Raw genomic sequence first — 26,201 nt, 5'->3', positions numbered from 1 at the left:
TTGAAAGAAAAACTTGCTTGAAATTCTCACAGGAATTCTCAAGGCCTGAAAATGGTATATGTGTCCCATTCAAACTGGCAACGGAGAGATGCCTGGCCCAAACCGCAGAACCTGGGCTGCACTAATATTCCTGCTGCTGAATTGTGCCATGACCTCCAATTTCCCATCCTTAAAATCCAAGAATCAAGGGAGATGATCTACGTTGAACATTCTTGTGCCAAATTAGAAACTAGCCTAAGAAGGCTCAGATAAAATTGTTTGATAATTATGATAAGGACCTCATCAGATACCTTTTGGTGAAGGTGAGATCAAGGGTCTAGGAATATGTTTAGTTGATTTGTAGAACTTACATTTCTTTTTAAAAAGGAGTTTATTAAAATCATATCGGACTTCCCCAGTCAGTCACCACATACTCTAATTGACCCATAAAATGTTATCTCCGGCATGACACTTTATAATTGACCAATATGGTTAGATCACAGATCATATAACTAACAAGCAACCTTAGAAATTTCCTACTTTCTCAATTTATGGATAGACAAATGGAGGTTCATCAAGATTAATGACTGTCTGCAGGTAACAAAGCAAGCTAGTGGCGGCGGCAGCGTGTAACTCAGAACGTCTGGATCCTTGTCCCTTTCCACTTGCCTACTATACCAAGTAGTTGGTGTGTATTTCCTCTATCATGCTAGGTAAATATCTACTTATCTTTTATTTAAAACAAACAAACAGACACACAGTTTGAGAAGGAGAGCATTATTGGCTTGAAGGGAAAAGTGCCCGTGTGTCTAAGAAAATATTTTCATTTAACAGTGCAGGCCTAATTAAGATGCAGTCCTCTGTTTTATAAATCTTGCAAATGTGTAACCTTGTTCTTACGAGAAGAAGCTGCTTTGGAGAACCATGAAATATGGGCTTGTAGCCCATTTACATTGTACTGTGTGACATGTGAGGTATTGATGAAGCACTGGAAGGAGTACACTGGCCTTTCTTTAAGGAGAGAGAAGCTGGTGGAAGATAAGTGATAATTCTGCAGACAGGCAAAAGGCCTAGGGAGAGGATGCCAGGAGTATGCTGGGCTTCTGCCAAACATTTCTCTGGCCACTTTGTTTTCCTGTCATTTCTCTTTGTCTTATCTTATCCCTTTCAAAGGTTTTTGCACTGTCTGTTATAACTGTGGTCATAATTTGACCTAAGAGAGTACTGTATATTCTCCACCCTCAAGATTATTATTTAAAAGTTTTCCAGCTTACATGTAAACAAAGACCATTCTTTTTGCAGTCAAGATAATATTATTATGGAATGGTTCATTTGTGTGCCGAGTGGGAGTAGACTTGGATTTTCTGCCATTTCCTTAAAGGAACATGATGATAATTTACTTACTTAGATGATTTAAAAGATATAAAAATATTTAATCCATAGATTACTAATTCATAAACTTCTCTACCTCCTCCTCTGTCACTGGCAATTATATTTTCTAGATTAACCTCAATGAACTATTAATGACCAAAAACTAGACTAATTACATATACTGGGGATGATTTTACTTTCAGAGGAATTTTCATCTGTAGACTTCAACAGTAGAAAATGAGCTTCCTCCTTACCTCTTTTGGTAAGGAGAAAACAGTTATACAATACTTGATTTGCTAGATTTTCATTAAAATTGCAAAGTTACCAACTATTATCCGGTGGAGGAAAGCTACTTTTCTTGCTTTTCCTCATTATTCCCTTCATAGTTTATCTTCCCGGTTAAATAGCAGTTTCAAGAACTCATAAGCATCAAATTGCCTCCTATATTTGGGTATGAACATATGTATGTCATTACTTACCAAAGTATATTATGTGTAAATCATATATGTATATATAATCCTTATATAATATTTTCTCTAGATCCAAATTCAATAATAATTCAATCTCCTTCTGCCCAAAATCCGTATTTTATTTATCTGAAGTATATATATTTAAATCATACTTTCAGCACCTTGTTTCTGGTACAATTAAATGAACATTGGTAATGCTGAATCCTTTTACCTTTGCATGTCATTGTAACCTCCAATAATTTCCTACAGGACCAAACTATAAATTATATAAAAATAAGCATTAACACATTTTTCTCCTGGAATTATTACAGAACACTCTGCTTATGTCTAGCCTGTATTCATATATTTGATTCTGGTTCATACGTTTATAGAAAACATTATAAGTGAGAATTTGATGCATTCTTCCTGTATTCATTGAACTTACATAAACACTCGATGCAATGGCTTAATGTTGTATCATGAATTTTCACTGATTGTCAGACTTGGGACGTTTAAGCGGCCACATTAGTTGTGCCATAACACAGATTGTGTCACAAATAGAAGAACGGAGTAGCCATAGGGTTTCTGGCTGTAACTTTTGCATGTATGGTTACCATTATAGCCCACTACGTAGATTTTAATAAATAAAACATTTGTAAATGAAATAAGATATAGAGGGAAGGAGATGTGTATATACCATTCTACAGTGGAAAAACCATGTTGAGATATATATTTGGGGCAGTATTCACTAGATTATTGGGACCAGCATGTTCCTACATGTTTGGAGCTTGATGTAATGTACAAATATGAGTCTACAAGTTTAAAAACAGAAAACAGAAGACTTTTCAGAGGCCGGTTTTTTCTTCCTATTTAGGTATGTATTTGCTTAACTTGCCCCTCAATTGAGGAGCAACTCCCTTAAACTTTTGAAGGTACATATATGCAGGTCTTAATTGACCCCAACGGAGGCCTTTGAACTTCACTGCTTCTAAAACATATTTAAAATTTAAGTCTTTCTGCACTAAAATAGCATATATATGTGACGTGTAAATCAAAAGGCTTACTAAATCTTTATCCCCGTAACCCAGTTAACCTGGATTTATCCCTTACTTGCTCATGCAGGAAGTCCATGACTGTAAATGTGCCCCTCTCCAAGTCCTCCTAGCCGTTCCCAGGTGATATCGCATGTGTACTCAGAGGCAATTTTCTCAGCACGTGCCTTTACTTTACTTGAGGCTCCACCAGGAAGGACACCCTCTCCCACTGCCTGCCACTGCCCCTGCAGCTCCAGCAGCCCTGCTGTCCTCTGCAGCATCCATTAGGCACTGCACGTGTGCTCTGTTCTGCCTAATGACCCTGCCTTTCTTCCTGCTCCATCCAGCCTGGTCATTATCTCCTGGTGGCTGCTTTGAGGATATCCAGACTGTCCAGCAGCCTGCGATAGAGTAAGGAGAATTGATTTCTTCTGTGTTTAAAGAGGGGTCCTAAGGAAGTATTTCTTGACTCTCAGTGAGTTAGACAGTTTAACACAAAAGTTCTGTTTTTGCTTCTAGCCCTTTCTTCCTCCAGGACCTAGCCACGTTTCACGATACAGGCCATAGGCTGACTTCCTACTCTTCACCAGTGCCTAGGAAACGTATGTAAGCAAGATTATCTCCGCTGGCTGTCTCTTCCATTAGGGTGGGTTCTTCCCAGAAAGATAATTAGTGCCACAGCCTAACCCTATTAGACTTCTACTAAGCCACCACATAAGATCGACACACATGCCCAGCTTTATTTGAATTCCAACAGTGGATTCACCTTTAACCACATCTCCTCATCCCCAAGAAAAACTCTGGGCTCTATTTGAATACATTGTGTGATGACACCTTAATACCTGTGTGATGAAAAGTTGCAGACGTGTCTAAACCTTAATGATGAAGAATAACAGGCTGAAGCTCAGGCAAACGCCCCCGCCACCATGTGTACATTTATCATTTTTCACTCTTTTGAAGAAATCACTTTCATCATCTGCTTCCTTCCTAGATATATCTCACTCATACAGAGTATAATAATTTATTCTTGGTACCATTTTTCTTCCAAACTCTTAATGTAAGTAGCAATACTCTATGCTGAAATATTAAAAAAAAGAAATTTTCCTGGCACTTACGTGTTTTTCTGCTGCTGAAAATATAGTTAATAAGCTACAGAAATGCCCAACATGGTTGTTTCTAAAGTAGAGAGCAGTTGAAAGAAAGCAGGACAGGAAAGGAAACTGATACTCCTGTAGCTCATTTCGAAGTGGATTAAGTTATTTAAGGAATGACTATATGTTATATGGCAGTTAAAAAGATTTTAAAACATCTAGATATGCTCAGAGCATATGTCTTTATATGGCAAATGGCACACAGATGACGGAGATTTTATCGTCATTCCTAATGTAGGTAGCACCTAGTAGTGAGAACATATGAAATCCCAGCCTAAGGAGGCAACACAAAGGCACCTGAGTCAAGGTTGCACGTAATTGATTAGCCTACCCACCGCCACCTTCCTACACACACACACACACTCTCTCTCACACACACACATGCACACAAGCACACACAAACATGTAGGAGTCTAGGACTTAGTTGCAGAATCTGTGCTACCGATACCAGTCTTTACATTTGTCTACATTTCAGCTGCGAGATACCTTGCCTTTTTTATACCCTAGATGTCTAATAATGATTGAGTGATGACAACATGCTATCATATGTATTAAAAGATTTTCCAATACATTTTTAAAAAATGGGAAAATAGTCAAACTTTTGTAAGATTTAGGAAAATACTCAAGCCAAAACATTAAGGGAAAAACCAGATTATAGCACTTTGCAAACAATATAATGAACGTGTGTGTGTGTTTATATGTACAAAGTACACAAAATATACTTATCAGAAGGCTGACGTAATTACAGGGAATGTTTTTTGTAGATTTTTCTAGAAGGTCCATATTTTCTATAATGAACATATATTAATTTGGTAAAGAAAAAATGGGGCCTTGTATAGAAATGTAAATCTTAGAACAATGTTTACAGATAGTTAAGACATAAAGGATTAGTGCAAATGTCACAGTCCTGGAGCACTAGAAAAAGCATTCAATAGTTTCTAAGGAAGGAAAGCTCATCCCATAAGAGCCACTAAAGTGAAAATTAATAAATCAACGTCAAAAGTTATGTTTTCAGAGAGACTGTGGTTTTGATTAAGCTGAAGCAAAGTGGCCACATTGAAGTGGAGCCAGTGCACGATGGAAAATACATGTAAGAACTGCTTAACAGTGGCATTGAGAAAAAGGTGCAGAAATAAAGATGCCAGGTGAAAATAGAGTGTGAGGGAATGAAGGGGAAATGAATAAGAACAGAAAGGAGAGATGTGAGTTTCTGCTCCTTGGCTTTCTCCTGAGTTTAGATAATCATGTCTGTGAAGTGGAATTAGTTGGCTCGGTGTTGAAGCTGATTGGTAGGCACTGGAATGGTTGTTCTGGAGAGAATGATATTGTCTCCACAGTATAAATTTCATAACAAAAACAATGCCCTGTATGCTACCCCTGAGGCCATACCATTGTCCGTTTGCATGTTTGGATTTGTAATTGGCTCCTTAAAAGAATTGAACCTGCAGTTTGGTGACCAACCTAGGGGCTCGTGGTGACTAAGACAGAACTTTCTACTGAGAAAATAAGCAATTTTGAGAACGAAATACAAATACAATGCAATCATCAGTCCCTTGCCTACCTAAACAAGAAATTCAATGTATTTCTTCCCTTGGGGCAAAGTTAACACAGTAAATTATTACATTAGAGAGTAATGCCGTTAAAAATTGGTGAGGTGTAAGAAGCTCTTATCCAAAATGATGCCATGAGGGGTAAGCTTGTAGATACCGCATGCTCCTTTTCATGGTTGTTACTTGTTTTCTCTAATTTCCTGGATTTCTACTGTGGTTTCTCACTGTTTCTAGTGGTCTCCAAACCCTTCTCATTTATCCATTGCATTGTGTCTGGGCTTAGAAAATGTTTGTGTCAGAGAGCAAGGGCTCAAGGAACTTTCTTGTGAATGCAGGGCATGGGCTTTAGCACTCAGACTTTTATGAAGATGATTTTGACAACTTAAAGGCTTTGTTTATTTTTTATTGTTTTTTTTTTTTTTTTTTTTGGTGTCTGGAATGTTGAGATTGACAAATAGGTGAGTTCTTACAAATTAAGTGATATCAAACCATTGTTCTCTTGGCAACTTGCTATAAATCTGCAAATTTTACAATTTATTTTCTAGATCTTGTAGTTACAAACACATTAACAATGCTAATGTAGAATTTAAAGTGTAGAACACATTTCAGAATGTTGTCAGTGTTTTTATGAAAACATATAATGTCGGTGAATTTTAAACTCTATGGAGCCTACCACTACACTTTATTTTTCCATTATTTTTGAGATAAAGAATACCTCTGATTATTCTAAAATCTAAGGAAGTTCAAATATGTACATCTCCATAATTTGGAGCTAAATAACTGTTTGCAATCACAGCATTGAAAAAGCCTCTAGCCCCACACATACACCCTCACACAATAATCATGTTTCATCTGAACTCACTCGATCCTACATCTTCAGTTGATGGGAGGGTAGGTTTGAGACTCATTTATTCATTCATTAGGTTACATTTTAAGTTTCCCCTGCATTTTCAGCACTGTGTTAATGAATATTTCGTGCATTCCTCATCAAATATTTATTGAGGCCCTGTATGCATCAGTCTCCTCCCAGGTTTTAGGGATATAATAGTGAACAAGACAGACAAAGCCTCCTCAGTCAGAAACCTTAAAATTCTCTTGGGGGAAGATAGCAAACAAATGCACTCATAATACAAAAAAAAAAAAAAAAAAAAAAAAAAAAATACCAGGTAGCACTCACTTTTAGAGTAAGATACTAAGATGAGTAACATTTAACATTTTTCCTTTGCTATCATGGTGCTTACAGGACAAATTGTAAGTAAAGGAAATATTTGTAAGTACAGTATATCTGGACCATTAAGAGACCCCCAAAACTTTATTTTTAAATGAATCTAATTCTTTCAAGTAATGTTTAAATTTAGTACCATTTGTACAGCTTACTGCCATTAATACTAAGTGACAGTTAAGAAACACACACACAAACAGCCTGCCTCAAAACATAGTTACAAAGCACATGCCCAAACCACTTCCCTGGCATCTCTCTGGATGATCAAGAATCGCAGGGTCCATTGCAGACACCTCTTGCAGCACACTTAGGAGTTTTGTCAGCTCCCTCCAGTCATGGCAGGCGATACATAACCATTCAGATGGTTCAAATGGGTCAGCATTGCTACTGTTTGTTGTATGCAGTGCCAAACTCCTTCTTTAAGTTGACAACCCTCATTTAATTCTTTGCAGTTCAAATCCCTCTTTCTCTCCAGCCTCTTGTTCCCCTCTGAAAGAGCTGAGCTTCCTGCCTAGAGTCATTTGGATCCTGGCTGGAGACATGAGACCTTATGCAGTCAGCCAGTCAGTCCCTCCTCCCAGCTTCAGTGTCTTTTACACATCTATCCTCATAGCCCTTCTGATCTCACTAAGTACTTTGGTGCACATATCAACTCCCCAGTATAATTTGCGTTCCCTAATAGTTCCCACCCTCCAATCTGTGTAGATCCAGGACCTAGCACGGTTTAGGATCCACAGTCATTGAAATACAAGGCTTAGGAGTCAGACCCTTCTGGGCTTGAATATAGACTCTGTCACTTAGCATGCGTGACATTGACAGTTTACTTCTTCCTTGGAGCCTCAGTGTCCTCATCTGGAAAGTGGGGTTAACAACAATATCCATCCTACAGGTTTAATCTAATGATTAGATGAGGTAACATTTCTCTTAATGTCTGGCCAATTTTTGTCAATATTTGGCCATTATTTTTATTATTATTTCCTCCATACATTCAACAGATACATTTTTCAAGGCCCTAGTATGTGCTAACCACAACCTATTAGGGAATGAGCCTGAAATGTTTGGAACTCTGGGTGAATCCCAGGGGCATTCTAAAAATGTTTTCTTCAACCAAGTAAAGTTGACCTTCCATATACATAAGTTATGTATGATTCGCCCAACCGCAGGTCAAAAATATTTGGAAAATAGCAATAAAAAATAATACAATAATAAAAAATATGAATAAAAAATGCAGTGTCACTATTTACATAACATTTACATTGTGTTCGGTATTATAAGTAGTCTACAGTGATTTAAAGTACATGGCAGGATGTATATCAGTTGTATGCAAATACTCTGCCGTATTATACAACCAACTTGCACATGTGGATTTTGGTATCCACAGGGGTCGTTTAACCAATGGCACAGATACCAAGGATGACTATACATGACAACTTCCATGACTCTAGTTTTCTCACAGTTGCTTTCTCTTTTTGTAACTGTAAAAATTGTCTTCATTTGTACACACAAAAATTAGTGTTTTTTTAAAAACTGTCTTCTTGTGTTTATTTTGCAAAGATGAGAAAGTTTTAGGGTTTTTTCATCTACTAAAAAAAAAAAAAAATCCTTGTCAAAGAAAACAAATAAGGAGTATCCAAGGGTCATGATTTCTAATGTATTTGAATACTTGGCTTTGGAACCTTTTATTATCACATCAGTCCAAATGAGTATAATAAAAGGAGAGAAAAGTGTGCCACACATAAGAAGGAAATTCTATTTTATTTGACACTCATGGAAGCCCTGTACAGAAATGGTCTCTTTGTGAAAGCATTTACATTAATGAAGCAAAAATATGAAAACCATTTCAGATGGATTGTTAAAAATCTGAAGTGGACATGAACTTTGCATTTTAAATCAAAATGTATACAGTGTTGTGAATTATCCAGTTACTGAAGAGCACATTTTCCCTCTAAATGTCTGGGAAACTCCTAACACATGTTGAGGCCCAATTCAAATACTTAAATAATACCTCCTCCGTGAAGTCTTCTTGTAAGTTAGCTACATCCTCTTCGGGTCACCTTTAATCCTTTGTGCATATTTGAGTATGATTACATCTTATTTGAATTAATATTTACTTATCTCTCGCCCTCTTTCAACTGTCATATTCCCAAGTGTCTAGACCTTGACTTAAAAATCTTTTTTTTTTTTTTTCTTTTTTGAGACAGAGTCTCTCTTGCTCTGTCGCCCAGGCTGGAGTGCAGTGGTGCAGTCTCAGCTCAGTGCAAACCCCGCCTCCCAGGTTCAAGTGATTCTTCTGCCTCAGCCTGCCGAGTAGCTGGGTGACTATAGGTGCACGCCACGACGCCTGGCTAATTTTTTGTATTTTTAGTACAGATGGGGTTTCACCATGTTAGCCAGGATGGTCTTGATCTCCTGATCTCATGATCCACCTGCCTCAGCCTCCCAAAGTGTTGGGATTACAGGTGTGAGCCATCGTGCCCAGCCTAAAAATCTCCATTTTCAGTGCTCTACTGGGCTATGACACAATGATAGGTGTTTAAAGAGAGAGAGAGAGAGAGAATAAGAATTATTGACTGTATGTGATTGCTCTCCAAAGAGGGGGAAAAAAAAAAAAAAAAAAAAAAAACTAGATGATCCTAGACAAGGTATTGTTTAAGTATGTAGATAATTATGTGGGTAAATGATGCATCTGTGAAAGAAGCTTGGCTAAAACAGAATTTGTGTGTACTTTCTGCCTACTGGGACTCCGAGTGTCTATGACGAAAAAGTAGATGTTGAAAATAAAAGACTGTACACCCAGTGTTGTATAGACTGTACACATTTCTTTCTTAACACCTCGCTCCCTTTCTCCTTTATGGAATTCAAACCCCAGGCCTCTTACCTTCTCCCAACAGCTCTATGACTTTTAGACAGCACTGCACATATGTTGAGAAGTATTTTAGATCTCCTTAGCAGCTTCAGCTGAACTGCTAAGAAACAGCTGGTTTGGGTGTACATGCTTTTTTACACCTGAATTTCTAGTCACATATTAGCCCAGGGCCAAGACTTGCAGCAGCAAACTTAGCTCCCAGGCATGATCGTTAGCCAGAGTGAGCTGTTGCCTTTTATGAGCTCAATAGTGAGTTGCTTGCCAAAGTCGTCACTCCACCTTGATCTCCTGGTTAGTCGAGTTCAGTCAAGATTTCCCTCAGAAGCTGGAGCTCGTTACTGTTTCTCCAAAGTCTCTTCCAAGGTTACCTACCTTCTCTGGCAGAGGATAAGGAATTCATCATCTTTCAGACTGCAGTCTGTTGCTTGGAGGATTGGAGGAAACTGGCTGAGAAAATCATAGTTAGTAGTTGATAACGGGCCAATGAAAATTAGCTAGACTAAGGGGACTATGAAAAGTAGCTGCTAATGGGACAAAGTTTTACTATGTATTGTGTGATGAAATTCAACCTCTTTGTGGCCTCTTTAGGAAGGGGTCAGTTAAAACTTCTACTATTTTTAAAAGTTGCCACAAACAAAGTTTGATTTGCTTTGAATGTGACACCATAATAGAAGTAGGCTTTCAGGAAAGAGGAAAAAGGCCACTTTTGTATGTTTGGTTTGGTTCTGTTTCTTTGTATTTTTTCCCACTTTAGAACATACAGGAATATTGTAGAACATTCTCTCTTTGAGAAACATTTAGCACAGTTCCTAAATATACCCTGCAGAGTTAAATTCCTGTGTTTAGTTTAGACTGAGATCTGTTGACCTAAGGCAAGACTTCGACAGATTCAGTTTTTCACCTGCAAAATGGGATGGTACCTGCCTCTTAGGGCTGCGCTAGAGATTAATTGAGTTAATCTATATAAACACTTAGAACATTGCCTGGCACAAAGCAAGAGCTAGATGCTGTATAACTATTAGTTACTCTTGACATCTCCCTCTCATTTGAGTTCATTTCCTCCCACTGACATTTCACTGGGCATCCATTTGGTATGGTCCTGATAAGATGTCTGTTCTAATTCCTTGTCTATTCTCCCTTAATTGAGTTGATTCTCAAGGTTAATGCATTTTTATTGATTTATTCTTGGGAACACAGAAGACAGTTCAGAGAATATTCAAACTGGGAGAAACAATTTTGGCCCCAGTGTAGCCTGCTGGGTGACCTAACCCTTGCTGGGCTTTAATCCCCTGTCTGTAAGATGGGGATAATACTTATTGGCACTCTTGCGGTGCTTAGATGGCTAACAACAACAATAACAAAAAGCTGAGTGATTTGTAAATATATAGAGTTAATAGGTACCTCATAACTGAAATAAGACTGTCCTAAAAGAGCAGCTCATTTATTTGAAAAACCATGCAATCCGAGGAGGGGTGCTCAGATCCTGACCTAGGCAAGCCACCCTCTGACCGAGGCTGTAAAAGGACTGCCCTGGAAAGCAAAGGAGGCTGGACCAGCCAAGCAATTGGCTGGTGCCATGGCAACACTTTCAGAAGAGACTTGCCTGTGGCTCTGTCTACACAAGCCTCTGAAAAGTAAAACATTCAATCAATGAGTTGCATTGTCCACTGAACACTTCAGCCGATCAATGTGGCTGATCTCGTCACTGAATTAATTGGGTCACTTTTCTGTGATGTAGCTTTAGGGATTTTTGTGTGTTTTTCCCATTATAGAAATAGTAGAGTTAATCTCCAGTCTGTATTTAGCTTCACGTTTGACCTTTGCCACTTCTCTGTGTTGGAAAGGACAAAAAGAGGAACATAACTGAGCAAGAATAATCTCAGAAATAAGTGTATGGTGCAGCCAGAGTTGAATGACTGCTATAATACGGAATAACTTCCTAGGTAACATTGAACATGTTAACTGAGTGTAAATATCAGATTCTTCATCTATACAATAGGGCTAAAATAGTAACTTCTTAGGGAGGTTTTGAAGATTCAGAGAGATGATATGTGTGATTAGGCTTTGTGAAATATATCATAGTCAGATACTATAGAAGGAGTCGCTCTGTCCATCTGGGTTACTTTCCAGAGGGAGGTGAAGCTGGCATTTCTGGAGTTGAACCTATGGGCCAGAAGGGCTGTGAACTGGTGCACTTCTGGGTAAAGGAAAATTGAGGGGGAACTCAGCCGACGTTGCAGGACTCAAGCACAGGCATTTGTGCAGGCCAGGTAGTTTCCAAGGCAGTAGCACCCTGGCAGAAAGAGCCAAACCACTAAGGGAAGACATATGTTAGTCATCATTTAAACTAGACAAAAACGACTTCCTTGCCTCCTGGTTGTTTCCTTTTATCTCCTTTGGAGGGAATTAGGCTCCTCACTTGTGTGTGTTGGATGAGTGGTGGAGGAGAGCATCATATCCATCTTCAAACCTTTAGTTAAAGCAACGCAAGAGGGTAGGGTGCTCCACACCCATAGCTGGCATCTGCTTTGACAAGCAGTGGAATGGATGGTGGCATTAGAGGACAAGTCACACTTGGCCAGTGGGCCTGCAGGCCAGAGCCCAGGTATGAGGACGTGTTCCTTGGTCCTAGATAAAATAAGTGAAGTAAGTACAAAGTAGTGAGCTTTAGCCAAGCTAATATTCTCTTCTTTTTAGTAGCGCTCCTTAAAGTGTGGCCTGCAGACCAGCAGCATCAGTATCACTAAGGAACTTGTTAGAAAGATGGAATTCAGGCCCACTAGACCATATGAATCAGCATCTTGGGGAGAGGCCCAGAAATCTGTTTGTAATAAGCCATCCCGGTGATTTGGTTTGCTCACTGAAGTCTGAGAATCACTGACTTCATGGAGTACTCTTTAGTTTGAATTTGAGGCACCAAAATGACTTTTTGAAATGAAATGATGATGAAAATGAATGGAATTTTTGTCCACGTTGTAACATCCTTACTTGGAAAAATATAAGATTAGCAACCCTATGTCATGTTTATTGTCCTGGGAAATCCAAAAGAAAAATTTCCTTGAAAGACCTTCCAAAGCTTAGATTTTATTATTTTAATTGATTTTTGTCTCCCTATTCACATTACACCTGCTATTCAATACAGGATGTGACTGAGAGGACGTGTCTTAGAAAAGGGGTGGCAGTGACAATGGAACCAGGGATTATAATATGACACCCCAGCCTGAACTCACTGCTTGAGACATGGTTCTAGCAGGTCATAGCACAGTGATCCTCTCCTCCTTTGCCCAGACAGCAAGCTTCTGTTAATGTCATCTAAGACTTTACTCCCTTCCTAAAGGGCAGTCACACAAGATCAGTGCCTCCTGCATGCCCACCCTGTGCACATGCAGTGAATGTTTTTGAATTCTTTAAATGGGTATGTCCGTTTGCAAATAATCTCACCCCTGGGAGCACCAAGGAGGGAGGGTCCCTGAGGGGAGGGCATGTGCCTAGGCTACTCACATCCTCTGGAGGCAGGGGAATGAGAGTATCTGCTTCAGCATGTCCGCACTTGGTTCTCTTTATTCTCAATATCAAGACAATGGGGACTTCTTGTAATTTCAGGGCACAGGGGAAAGTATAACTAATATTTAATGTTTAAAAATTAAGATGAACATGCAGCCTCTGGTTACTTATTGATCTGGTCCTGGGTTATTTTTATAAAAGCAAATCAGCCAGCTGTGCTGACTCTCCATGTATTCATCTTCCTTACTTCATCATCCTGTCAGCGTGTCATGATCTAGTGGGTACTAAAGGCAGTAAATTAGGAAGTGGTGGTTGTGGCTGAGGGGTTTCACTTGCCTTTAAGAATATATATATATATATGTGTGTGTGTGTGTGTATTCTTTATTTGTGCAAACATTATTTTATTGTGAGTGTGGGTTTTTTTAACCTTTGGATTAGTGGGGTTCAGAGGAATATGTCTTAGCTACTCATCTCTCCAGTGTGGCAGAGGCAAGCTGAGGCAGGTGAGACTCTAATCTGTCCCCAGGCTGGGGTCTAGTGACCCAGGTTAAGTACCCTGGTGCATACCACCTGTGACCCAGCTCTTGACAGCATGGAATCCTGCCTTTGTATAATAGGAGATCCCCAACAGAAGAACACACAGGGTGATAGGAAAAAACCCCTGTGTTGCATACGCAACGGACATATAAACTCATAGTTCACAGTCAGTGGTGAGAAAATAGCCTAGAATTAACCTAACATGTTAAAGTTCTAGATGGTAACATTTTCTCAAACTTCCCCTAGGTGAACACATGTGCATGCATGCTCAAGCACCCACTACAACACCAGGTGAGAACCCCACCAGCTAAAATCTGCAGTGCTCACTTGCATCATAGATGCTCGTCTCTGACTTTTTGCTAAGTAGAACAAAAGGATCGCCAAATGTCATAAACTGCGGTCATGATCAGAAATAGAAATGTAGGAGTTATAAGCACTGTATGTCCAAACTCATTCCCCCAGGACAGATTTTTTTTTTTTTTTTTAATTTTAGTTGAATTAGCTAAATACATAAGCCCGGTGAATCAACAGTGATGACTCACTTTAGAGCTTCCTTGGCAAGGAAGTCTAAACCTGTGCGAAGAGAGCAGCTGTGTCTGGTAGAGCCAGTTTGGGGCTATGGGCAATGTCCGGGGTCCCCAGAGTGCCTGAGTTCACAGCCACACTTTACGTCACTTTCACCTACAAATCTTGCAAGCTTCTGAATCCCTTTGTGCCCTAGAGCATGAAAAGTGGTAAAGGTCTTCCTCCACACCCACAACCCCACCCTCTGTGCACAGGAGATCCTGATTTGGCTCTCAGCTCTCCATCTTCGCTTGATGTGGCTCTAAGGGCTTCACTTAATCTTTTTGCCTCAGCTTTATCACCTGTCAAATAGACATAATTCAATCAACTCCACCTTCTTCACAATGTTGTTATAAAGAGCTACCAAGGTAGTACATATAGAAGACATATAGAAGCACTTAGTAAGCATGAAGTGTCTTGTGAAAGCTAAGATATTATTAGCCTTCAAGCACAACACTTTAACCCCACCCCTAATTTTGAGAAACTATGAAAGCTGGTGGTTGCTGTCTCCTTAAAGTGTGGGGTAGTAACCTGGAGGGTTCCATTTATGAGGAAGGAGTCCCTGGTGGCACTACTGAGAGGGGTGGTTGAACAGGACCAAAAACTCACCTAGGACTCATCAGGGTAGATTGCTGGTGGTTGAGGTTGTAAATAACTTCCTCACCAAAACTTTTTGAGGTAGCTTTAAATCAGTGAGTCTTTCATATCTCTGCAGATGCAGGTCAAACCCAGCAACAAAGAAAAAGAAAAAGAAATGAAAATATGGGAGGGATTGCTGACTCAGCTATCTTCATTCACAGAGAGTCTCAAAACATGGGAATAAGAGTAACCAAAGTTCAACTTCCTCAATTGCAAATAAAGCTGAAATTCTGCCTGATTTCCATGAGGTTTCCTCTCATGTTACCTCTCTCCTCAGCATGGAACCGGAGTATGCTAAAGCCAGGAAATTCAGCCTATCCAAAGGAAGCAGCCCAGAAGCCACTGTAGAATCAGCCAAATCTGCAGGAGTTCAATTTGTCTTTAGCATCCTTGGCCTTTTAATGCATCTCTTCAACTTTGCTTCTCCTTGCTCCTGATATCCTCTTAGGAATTCTGCAGAAGCGGACCCCAAAACCACCATTTGGGTATGAATAAGTTACTAAGAAAATACTCGTAGGGCACACCAGTAAGGGAGAGGGGGTTGCAGGACAGGAAAGGAGAAGTCAATCAAGTGTGTGATTTCAGCCAAAGTCCTAGCTCAAGCATGATCCCCCAAGGGAGCTCTGGAGCATAAATTACACCTTAGCATTTGTTCCACTGAAGGCTTAGGAGCTCAGCTTTCAAAGGCGTGCAGGAGTTAGTATTGATAAGTTCTCCTGGGGGGTTTGTAAGCTCTCAGAAACTTCTGGCATTCTGCAAAAGCAGCTCCAGAAGTCCTTGGAAAGTCCTCTGAAGAGAGTTGCAGGCATGACCCTTAGAAGTAAAAAAACACAAGCTGGGGAAAGAATGCATGGAATCAGTAGAAAGGATCCCAGGGCATCTAGAGAGAGCTCAACCAGTCCACTACCCACTGTAGTGACAACCCGCTTTCTCCAAAACTGCCCTTCTCTTCCCTCCTCCATCTCCGACAGCCCTGTCTTCAAAATAGTGATGTCAAGTCAAGTTTCTATCTGTGTGAAAGGCATAAGTAGCTTTATTTGCAGAGTTTCATCCAAGCTTCATATCACGGTCCGTGAGCCCCCTCACCTTGCTGGGCCTGCCTTCCAGGGCCCATCTATTGCCCTGCCCAGTCTCAGCCTCATGTGTTAGTTGGGTCTTCTGTAATTTGTAGCTAAAATAACGATACTAATCACCACACAATAGCGAACATTCCTTGAGTGCTTATTTCCGTGCTAGTTTATGGACTTTACCTAAATTAACTCATTTATTCCTCCCAGTAACCTCCTTTATATAGGTAAAATTATCATCCTTATTTTACAGATGAGGCAACTGATGCAAAATAATGTTTGTTGTCAGTAGTAAAATTTATCTTGATTTGTAAGTCAATAGAATAATTATTTTTAGAAACATACTAGGATGCATCATCAAGCAAATAATTAGCAACTGCTTGGAAAATGAGAGTGGTGTTGATACTGCCAGCAGTAGTTTGTGAAGAGCAGGTACATCGGATCAGTTGCATTTCCTCCCATAATAGAACGGTAGCCATGACACACATGGGAAAAGGTACGGATGTGATGTATCTTCTTTCATGTACTCAATAAAATATTTTCAAGGGCTTCTTGAGGTAATGGAAGGGAAACAAGAAACAGATGTAGTCCTGTTTCAGAGTATTTTGTAGCCCAGAAGGAAAAATAAGACATCCATATAGATCATTGTGATATACCTGTGCTTCAAATCTTGCCCTCTCTATAATCCATTCTTCACAATGAAGGGAAAATAGTTGTTAATTTTCCCATGAAGCAAACTGAGAATGTCAGAATCCTGCTTTAAAAATCCTTCAGTGTCTCCCCACTGGAATCAAAGTCTAGGCTCCTGACCCTGGCTGACAAAACTCCTCGTGAGCTGGCCCTGCCAGTCTCTCCAATCTCATGTCCCACCAGTTCTCCCGATCCCCCTCTGTCATTCAGAACTGCTGTCAGTACCCAGGAGAAAAATGATCTATCCTTCCCACCTTCAGACCTTTGCACCTATTGTCTGGAATGTTCTTCGTGCCCTTTTTGACCTGGTTCACTTGTACTTGTCCTTCATATCTCACTCAGCGTAGACGTTGCATGTTCTTGGAAGACTTCTTTATCCCCCAAGGCTGTGTTAGGAGCCGTACTTGCGTGCTTCCCTAGCTTCAGGTATTTGCCCATATGTTCACACTTATTCCACTGCCTTGCACATTTCTTTTAGCCTAGGGGAATAAGATAAAAAGGGTTATTAATGGTGTTGACCTGAGAAGCTCTATCAAACCTTTTCTAATAGGGACTGTGTCATTTTTTATCACCTCTGTGAAAAACTTACAAATGCAGTCATCCAATTTGTACATAATATTAAATTAGATGGGGTTACCAGAATTCTAGATATGGGGAAAAATAGAAAGTGTTCTTGAAAGATTAGAAAATGATTTCATCAACAAAGCTGAAATGTAATATGGCAAATGCCAGGTCATCCTCCAAAGAACACAAATCTTGTAACACAAATATAGGATGGCTAAGCAGAAATGTAGTGGAAAAACACTTGGGACACATAACTAACCATGAGATAAATGTGAGTCAGCAATGAAGTGCCATTACAGGAAGAAAATGCAGGACAAATTCATATTTCCCAGATGCATTAAATGAGGTTTGATATATTTGGCTGGGAAGGGAATTTTACCTCCACCATGGCTTTAGTAGAGTAAGGCATCTACTTTCAGTCACCAAGTGATAAACTAATGAAATATATTTTGGCAAAATAGTGAAGAAAATGAGATAATTTCACATAGACCAGAGAAGGGAATTATTGCTTCTGAGACTCAAACAATGCTGCTACATCACACTTTTAAACTGTTTTCCAATTAACAACATGCTGCATTAATGAGCATCCTCTCCTTCCATTTTTACAACACTTTATAGGTTAAACATGATTATCACTATTGTAGAGATTTTTTAATGAAAAAGCTGAATTTTTTTTTATGTTCAGAAAAAACCAACTGAAGTTAAGATTCTGGTTGACAAATCACTTTTCTCCCAAAGATTTTTTTGGGGGGAGAAAATCTTGCTCATGGAGAGAAATAAAAATTCTGAGCCAAAACCCAGTACCTAGCTTATGGCCTAATTGTTGTATGCTATGATAATTTTTAAGTGGTTGAAGTGAATGAATGCATAAATACAGGAGTGATAAAATATTTAGACAAGTTATTACTGAATGTTGAAAAATATCTTAAGAAGAAAATAGGCAATCATCTGCCATGCATGGTTTAGATGGGTGGGCTTCACATTTTTTATTTTCCATCTTTATCAGTAAAATGCCTATTGAAAATATGCACAACAGGACCCGGTGTGATGGCTCCCGCCTATAATCCCAGCACTTTGTAAGGCTGAGACAGGCAAATTGCTTGAGCTCAGGAGCTGGGCAACATGGTAAAACCCCTCTCTACAAAAACAAAAATTAAAAAAAAAAAATTAGCCAGGCGTGGCGGCATGTACCCGTAGTCCCAGCTACTTGGGAGGCTGAGGTGAGGGGATCGCTATACCCCAGACTGGGTGACAGAGCCAGACCTTGTCTCAAAAATATTAATAATAATAAATTATGAAAAAATATGTACAACAAATAGGAATGTTTATATATTTATGAATTACATGCATGATTATGTACTGTTAAACTTTATACAACATTTACAAAAACTTAATTTAAAAGGGTGTGATGAAATATAGATAAATATGACTTCACTATTTTCTTCCTGTATTCCAATACAATCACTTTCATAGTCCTAAGGTAACCATATCTTATTTTGAAGGCCACTACTTAAAACATTTTCTAGCTGCAGATTTCTCAGGGCTTGAAGAGACTAGGGATTATGAAAAGCCAGGAAGGGGGCCTAGGGCAGGTGGGTAAGATTGAGCATTAATAGACTTTTAAAATATATAACTTATGCCCAATTTATAGGCTTTCTAGGCAGATAGAGTTGGAAGACTTCTTTGGTCAGGAATGACTGATAAGACTTGGGGTCCTAGGAAGGCATATGCATTGCTCACCTGGGAGCTGTGAGATGTGCACCACAACCGTGTGGGCTCTACATGAAATCAGGGTTCTGTCTAAGGTAATTTCCCCAAATATCCAAGGACAGAAGAGCAGACACAGAGTTCCCTGGATGTGCTTACAGACACTATGGTTTGTGTTTATTCTTTTATGAGAATATGAGTTCCTTGAGTGTGTGGCTGCCCTTCCATGGGCATGTTACTGCTACTTCCACTCAGAAGTGCTCTTCTTAATCAAAGTGGCCAGTAACCTACATTCTTAAATCCCTGTTGTCATCAGCTTCCCAAAGACTTGGAGAAACTGAGGACATTCCATGAAACCCTACATTTGTCATCCTAAAAAAACAAAAAGAGTTTTTAATGTCTTTATTTGACCAAGAAAACAAGAAAGATGGATTAAAGAAGGACTCTGAAAAACAGTGGGTTTGTTATTGTTGCTGCTGCTGTTCTTATTTTTATGTTTTTCTGTTGCCCTTCTACACAGCACCTTTGTTTCTGAGCTTTTCCTTGTCCATTCTGTACTCTTTTAATTTTGAAAGTGAGTAACAAGTCCCCTTGTTTGATAGAGTGTTAAGCAAGTAAAATGAAGTCAGCCTTGAATTATCTACCAAAAAAAAAAAAAACCCAAAATCAATGCTTTGGCTAATGGGGATGTTCCAAAATGCACGCAATTTTGTGTGTAAGGAATGTTCTGAATTTAATTTAATTTCCTAATAGTTACAATCGTTTGACCGAGAACAGGAGGCACAAAGAAACACTAACAATAGGGATGTCATATGAAACAAGAAAGAGAGAGAGTATCCTACCAACGAAGTTTAATTTACAAAAGCAAGTTGGTGAGCGAGAGAGAATGTGACCCATCACCAGAGCCAAGCCTTCCTTGTTTGGTACAAGAATGGTAATTAGTGGGACAGCCTTCTCAGATGGCGGCCCTGACTGTCTGTAAAGAAACTAAACATACAACTCACATATAACCCTGTTTATTTACTACCCATCTTCTCCCAACCTGGAGATATGGTTGAAGTAGGAGGAGTGGGAGGAAGGATAAGAAAACAAAAGCCAATTGATCTTTGCCTTTCACATGATTATTCCCAGATCCATTCCCAGTTCTCCATCTCAAATGTTGCTTTGAAATCAGTCTAGATCTTAAAGGAACACCAGAGAGAGTATTTAAATGTGCCAAATAAGCAAGAATTATGGTGATGCGGCAGTAAGTAAACAAATCAATTAATTGATTTTTTAGTTTGGCCAAGGTTAAAATTCTAACCCTGCCTCTATCAATCAAGTTTCCTAAGTCAATTCAGTTCTCATCTCTGAGCCATCACTGTTTCTCATCTATAAAATGGGATAATAATCACAGAGAGATGGTGAGAATTTATGCTATAATACATGAAAAGCATTTAGCTAAGTGTTAAATGTATAGTAAGTACTCAATCAATGCTCTCACTTGCATTTGATTATTTTTAATTAAACTTTTCATTTCGAGACAATTGTAGATTCACATATTCTTGTAAGAAATAGTATAGAGAGATCCCCTGTACACTTTACCCAGTTTCCTTTAATAATATCTTACAAAAATATAATGCAGTATCTGAATCAGTGTTAACATTGGTGCTGTCAAGATAAGCGTATAGCTCCATCACTGCAGGGACTCCTCCTGTTACCCTTCTATAGACATATCCAACCCTCCCTCCCTGACCACTGACCCCTGACTCTGAGTGAACACTCACGTGTTACTTTTGTCATTTCAAGAATGTTGTATAAATAAAATCCTACAGTAAGTGACTTTTTGAAACCAGCATTTTTCACCCACAAATATTGCGTGAAGATTCCTCTTTATCATTGCATGTATCAATTATTTGTTTCTGTTTCACTGCTAGGTACTATTACATGCTATTAGTCTACCCCTCTGCTAATACCACACACTAGATCACATGCCATGGATATGATATACCATGGATTGTTTAGCCATTCACCCACTGAAAGACATCTGGTTGTTTCCAATTTGGGGCTATCATAAATAAAACTATTATAATACTATTATTATAAGATAATACTATTGTGGGCATTCAAACATGGATTTTATGTGAACATATTTTTTCATTACTCTGAGATTACGGCACTTGCAGGGTTCTATGTGAGTTGTATGTTTAGTTTTCTTTATAGAAACTGCCAAGTTGTTTTACAAAAGAATAGCTATACCATTTTCTGTTCCCACCAGCAGGGTATGTGATCCAGCCAGTTTCTCTGCATCCTCATTAGCATTTGGTGCTGTCACTACTTTTTATTTTAGTTATTCTGATGGGTGTGAAATGATAGCTCAGCGTAATTTTTATTTGTATTTCCCTAATGGTTAATGATGTTAAACATCTTTTCATGGGCTTTTTTTTCTAGCTATATATCCTCTTCAGTAAATTTTCCCATTTTCTAATGGGGTTGTTTGCTTCTGACAGTTTTTAATTGTTTTGACATTTTTTAATATGTTCTAAATGCTAGTCCTTTGTCAGCTATATGTATTCCAAATATTTTCTCCCAGTCTATAACTTGTCTTTTCATCCTCTGTACAAGGTCTTTCACAGAGCAAAGCCTTTTAATTTTGAAGAGGTCTTTTCTTTCATGGCTTGTACTGTTAGTGTCCATGAATTCTTTGCAGAATTAATTCGAGATTTGGAAAACTTTCTCTTATTTTTTTATAAGGGTTATAGTTTCACGTTTAAGTCTGAAATTCATTTTGAGATCATTTTTATAGAAGTTGTGAGTTTTAGATCAAGATTCTATTTATTTACTTAGCCTGTAGATGCCTGCTTGCTCCAGCACATTTGATGAAAAGTCTATCCTTCCTCCACTGAGGTAGACCTTTACCAAGAATCCACAGAGCATATTCATGTGGGTCTATTTTTGAGTTCTGTATTCATTGTCATTGATCTGTATGTCTGTCCCTCCTCTAATACCACACACTCTTGATTACTGCAGCTATATAATAAGTCATAAAATTGAATAAATCGATTCCTCCCAATATATAGTAGATCCTAATGTTGGAGATAGTGACTCTTTCCACCTTATTATGCTTTTTCAATATTATTTTAGCTAGGCTAAGGCTTGTGTATTTTCATGCATGTTTTAGAATAAGTTTATCTATGACTATAGAAAAATATTGCTAGAGCTTGTGCATTTTCATGCATATTTTAGAATAAGCTTATCTATGACTATAGAAAAATATTGCTAGGAGCTAAATGGGAATTGCATGAAACCAATAGGTCAATTTAGAGAGAATTGATATTATTACTATGCTGAGTCTTCCAGTTCATGAACATGGTATGTCTCTTAAGGTTTTTTTCTCCTTTTATTGATATATAATAATTTACACATTTCTCAGTACATGTGTTTGCTACATGCATAGAATGAGTAATGATCAACTCAAGGCATTTGTAGTATCCAGCATCCTGAATGTTTATCATTTTTACATGTCAGTATAATTTCAAGTCCTCTCCTCAGGTTACTTTGAAATATACATAATATTGTCACTAAGTATAGTCACTCTAGTCTGCTGTCAAACATTACAACTCGCTTCTTTTATCTAACTGTGTGTTTGTACCCATAACCCACCCTTTCCAGTCTCTGGTATCTATTATTCTGTTCTTTATGTTCATGAGATCAAGTTTTTGGCTCCCGTTTATAAATGAGAACATGTAGGATTTGTCTTTCTGTGCCTGGCTTATTTTACTTAATATAGTGACCACCAATTCCATTCACGTTTTGGCAAATGACATGATTTCATTCTTTTTTATGGATGAATAGTATTTCTTTGTGTATGTATACCACATTTTCTTTATCCATTTATTCATTAATGGACACTTAGGTTAATTCCATATCTTTGCTAATGGAAATAGTGCTGTGATAAGCATGTGAGTACACCTATCATTTTGATATACTGATTTCTTTTCCTTCAGATAGATATTCAGCAGTGGGATTGTGGGACCATATGGCAATTCTATTTTCAGGTTTTTGAGAAAACTCCATACTGTTTTCCCTAGTGGTTGCACTAACTTACATTCCCAGCAACAGTGGTATATAAGAGTTCCTTTTTCTCTGTATCCTTGCCAGCATCTGTTATCTTTTTGTCTTTTTAGCAATAGTCATTCTAACTGTGGTGAAATGATATCTCATTGTTGTGATTTGTTTCCTTTAATGTTTCTTTCTAATTTTTGGCGTACATATTCTATACATATTTTGTTGAATGTACCTAAGTATTTTCTTAAGAGTGAGTTTTTTAAATAATATTGTGTTTTTATTTTTAGTATCTACATTGTTCATTGTTATATAGAAATGAGATTGATTTTTGTATCCTGTGACCTTGCCGAACTCACTTATCAGTTCTAGGATTCTTTATAGATTTTTTGAGATTTTCTACGAAGATAGTTACATCATCTATAAATAGAGACAGTGTTATTTCTTCCTTTCCAGTTGGTATACCTTTTATTTCTTCTTCTTGCGTTATTGAAGTGAGTAAGACTCCCAATACTGTGTTGAATAAGAGTAGTAAGAGCAGATATCCTTGCTTTGTTCTGACCCCTGGAAGAATAGCGGTCAGTCTTTCATTATTATGTATGATATTAGCTGTTGAGTTTTTGTGGATGCTTATTATCAAGCTAAGGAAATGTTCCTCTATTCCTACTTTGCTGAGATTTTAAAAATCATACATTGGTATTAGACTTATTAAATGTTTCTTCTCTATCAATTGATATGATCATATGATTTTTTTCTTTTTTAGTCTGTTGGTTTAGAGTATTACATTGATTTATTTCTGAATGTTTAACCAATCTTGCATACCTAGAATAAATGCTACTTGCTCATGGTGCATAATTCTTTTTATACATTGCTGGATTTGATTTGTTAAAACTTTTTGTAGATTTTGTATCAAAGGCCATGAGAGATACTTGTCTGTAGTTTGCTTTGTTTGTGGTGTCTTTGTCTGGTTTTGGTAGCGGGGCATTAATACTCTCATAAACAAGTGGTGATGTGTTCCTTCTTCATCTATACATAAAAGAGGTTGTATAAAATTAGTGTTAATTCTTCTGTAAATCTTTGGTATAATTCTTCAGTGATAACTTTGGGGCCTGAAAATTTCTTTAGGGAGCTTTTAAATTATTCCATTTCTGTAATGGTTTTAAGATTATTTAGGTTGTCTATGTTATTTTGGTTTGAGTTTTAGCAGTTTGTGGTTTTTGAAATCCTTTAATTCTAAATTGTAGAATTTATGAATATAAAGTTATCTGCTGCACTCTGTGGTAAGCTGAATAATGGCCCCCAAAGATATCCCTGGAAGTCTGTGTATGTTACCTTATACACACACACATTAAAAAAAAGAAAAGAAAAGAAAAAGAAAAAAAGGCTCTGCCTGTGCAATTAAGTTAAATATCTTGAAATAGGGAGATTTTCCTGGACTATAGAGGTGGACCATAAATGCAAACACAAGTGTCATTATAATAGGAAGGTGGGGGGGATTTGGCCAAATAAGGGGAAAAAAGGCAATGTGAAACTGAAGCAAGACACTAAACTGCTGAAGCTCTAAAAGCTGGAATATCCCTAGAACCTATTCTGTAGAACCAGAGAGAGGCCCAGTGAAACTCATTTCAGACTTCAGATCGCCAGAACTATAAGAGAATAAATGTGTATTGTTTGAAACCACCAAATTTGTGGTAATTTGTTACAGCACCCATAGGAAACCAATATATTCTTCTTTATTATAATGTATCTTGGCATGGATTTCTTTTAATGGTAAGCATTTCTAATGTAAGCATTTAGTGCTATATAGTTTCCTCTCACCACTGGCTTTAGCTGCATCCCACATAATTTGATATGTTGTATTTTCATTTTTATTGAGCCCTATATTTTTTAAAATTTCCTTTTGAGACTTTCTTTTTGACCGTGGATTGTTTAGAAGTATGTTGTTTAATTTTCAAGTATTTGGAGATTTCCCTGTTGTATTTCTGTTTTGTTTTGTTTGTTTTTTTCATTCCTAGTTTAATTCCATTTTTGTCAGAGAACACACTCTGTATGATTTAATTTATTTTAAAATTGTTGAGGTTTATTTTATGGCACAGGTTGTGGTCTGTGTTGAAGAGTGTTTCATGGGTACTTTTATTAATAAAGTCTATTCTGCTGTTTTGTGATAGGGTGTTCTCTCTGTGTTGATTAAGTCCTAGTTGGTTGATTGTATTGTTCAGATCTTGTATAGCCTTGTTGATTTTCTGTCTATTAGTCCTGTCCGTTTCTGAGATAGGAGCGTTGAAGTCTCCAGCTATAATTGTGCATTTGTTTATTTCTCCTTTTAGCTTTCAATGGTTGGCTCATGTGGTGTTTTATATGTACACATTTATAATCATTATGTCTTCCTGAAGAATTAATCTCTCCTTGTCTCTAGTAACTTTTGTTGTGAATTCTACTTTACCTAATATTAATATAGCTATGCCTGATTTTTTATTTTTTGGTTACGATTTTCATAGAGTACCTTGTTTATATTTTTATTTTCAACCTTCCTATATTACTGAATTTGAAGTGAGTTTCTTATAAGCAGAATATAGTTAAGTCATTTTTTTCCTTTATCCACTGCCAGTCTTTATCTTCTGATTGGCATAGTTAGGCCATTTATATTTAAGGTAATTGTTGATATGTTAATGTGTATCATTTTATTATTTCATTTTATTATTTGTTTTCTGCTTCCTTTGTTTCTTAGTCCTCTATTTTTTTTTATCTTATTTTGCTGTTATTTGTTACCTGAATCTTTTCAGAATTCTATCTTGATTTATTTATGGTGTGTGAGTATATCACTGTGGATAGTTCTCTTAAAGGTGACCTTAAGTATTATATTACACATACATAACTTATCATAGTCTACTGGTATCCATGTTTTACCACTTCAAGTGATAGGTAGAAATCTTATTTTCACTTAGATTCCTTTACCCTCTCCACTTTTAAAACATAATTACCTTAAGTATGTTCTCTACATATATGGAGCACCACATCAGATGATGTTATAAGTTTTGCTTCAGCCAGCCTGTAAGTTTTAAGAAGTTCATGAGAAGTAGATGTTTATGTTTACTCTTATGCTATATTTACTCCCATTCCAGTATTCTATCATTTTTGAGTTTCCAAACTTCCTTCTGTTATTATTTCCTTTCTTTAGTCATTATTTCCTATTTAGTCATTGCCATTTTTAAGGGTAGATTTTCTAGCAGCAAATTATCTCAGTTTTCCTTTGTCTGAGAATG

This window comes from Piliocolobus tephrosceles, chromosome 6 (assembly GCF_002776525.5).
Source record: "Piliocolobus tephrosceles isolate RC106 chromosome 6, ASM277652v3, whole genome shotgun sequence".
Classification (NCBI taxonomy): Eukaryota; Metazoa; Chordata; class Mammalia; order Primates; family Cercopithecidae; genus Piliocolobus; species Piliocolobus tephrosceles.
The sequence above is the reverse complement of the archived record's forward strand: the minus strand, read 5'-3'. Positions refer to the sequence as shown.